General features: G+C 42.8%; 1 pseudogene; it reads left to right on the top strand.

Moving 5' to 3' along the window:
• Window positions 1-945: 945 nt before the first annotated feature.
• Window positions 946-1688, top strand: LOC113911121 (annotated as a pseudogene).
• The last annotated feature ends 252 nt before the right edge of the window (window positions 1689-1940 follow it).

Here is a 1940-nt window from a genome sequence, read left to right on the forward strand (position 1 = left end):
CTTCAGAGAAGTTTCATTCATGGCAGCAACGGGATGACCTGGGGGGACAGGAAGTGCTGCTCCCTCAAGAGCTACCTGATTTCTTTCTTCCTGGAGACCATGGGGTCTTGCTCACAACTCTCCACTCTCACATGGGGGCGGGGGGTGGGGCAGAGACTTGTCTACTCTCTGTGCTGCTCAAGAGTTTTCGCCTTTATAAACATGTGTCAATTTCAGAGAGATATACCCTTTTGGCACCACTTAGAGAAGAGCACAGAAGTACCACAGGAGGACGAGACTGAGGACAGGAAGACAATTGTCACCTGCTGACATGTATTTCCAGGCCCAGGATGGAGGCAATCCTGCCTGGGGTGCCAAGTCAGCAAACTGAACTGAACTGAACTTTCCTGTCCCTGTAAATGCTGCCCTTGACCAGAAACACAGTATATCCCAGCCAGCCAGGCCCCAAACATGAGGAATCTGTCATGATTTCCCTGTTATAAATAAGATCAGATATGCAACCCCAGCCAATCATCCTAAGCCAAACACTATCTCCTCATTCCCTGATTGACCTGCTAGCCTTGTAAGGAAATTCCTGCCCTCCCAGCAGATCCTGCCTGTTCCCTCTGGCCCAAATCCCTGGAGCAGAGTGTTCCCCTGCTTATGAGACACTGAGCTCCCCAATCCATGGATAGTTCTCCTTTGAATAAAGGACATCAAGGTCTACAGATTAAATTGTTTTACTTTTGTCATTTGACACACCCAAGAGAGTATTTGGCAGACTTCGTTACACACTAAGGCTGGTCATGGCCAACAGGTGTTTGAATAGAAACAATAATTGAGAGAAACAGAGTTTTGAATGCTGACAATGTGACATAAAATTTATTTTCATTAAACAATAGATGGTTGAGGATTATCTCCCAAAAAATAAGATTTTCATATTTTCTCATTTTTTCATATTTTCTCTCTGGCCACTTTAAGCAACTCATGGTGGCCCTTGTGACTCCTCTGGCTGTGTTTGATGCAAAGCAGCTGAAGAAATCCATGAAGGGCACTGGAACAAGTGAACATGCACTGATTGAAATCTTAACCACCAGAACGAGCAGGCAGATGAAGGAGATCTCTCAAGCCTACTACACAGTATATAAGAAGAGTCTTGGAGATGACATTAGTTCTGAAACATCTGGTGATTTCCGGAAGGCTCTGTTGACTTTGGCAGATGTCAGAAGAGATGAGAGTCTGAAAGTGGATGGGCTGCTGGCCAAAAAGGATGCCTAGATTCTCTATAATGCTGGGGAGAACAGATGGGGCACAGATGAAGATAAATTCACCGAGATCCTCTGTTTAAGGAGTTTTCCTCAACTGAAACTGACATTTGACGAATACAGAAATATTAGCCAGAAGGACATTGAGGACAGCATAAGAGGATAATTGTCTGGGCATTTTGAAGACCTACTTCTGGCCATAGTTCATTGTGCCAGGACCATGCCTGCCTTCTTAACTGAAAGACTGTATCAGGCTTTAAAGGGTGCTGGAACCAATGAGTTTACTCTGAACGAAATAATGGTGTCCAGATCAGAAATAGACCTTCTGGACATTCGAGCAGAGTTTAAGAAGCATTATGGTTATTCCCTATATTTGGCAATTAAATTGGATACTTCTGGAACTATGAAATCACACTCTTAAAGATCTGTGGAGGAGATGACTGAGTCAAGAACATAATTTCCAAAGGTCGCTGAGCCAACGATGGGCCTTTCCAACGGCTCTGCTTACTCCTTTCTCAGAGTATTTAAAATTACAAGCAAGTGCAAACAGCAAATTGTTTTCCTAACAGACATTTTCATCATTCCATAATAACAACAAAAAGTGATTATAGTAGAGCACCTAAGCATCATGTAGTAATTCATAAATGAAATTTTTAAATGGTATGAAGGATCTGCTAATACAATACAAGTTATTTT

Source organism: Zalophus californianus, chromosome 12 (genome assembly GCF_009762305.2).
Source record: "Zalophus californianus isolate mZalCal1 chromosome 12, mZalCal1.pri.v2, whole genome shotgun sequence".
Classification (NCBI taxonomy): Eukaryota; Metazoa; Chordata; class Mammalia; order Carnivora; family Otariidae; genus Zalophus; species Zalophus californianus.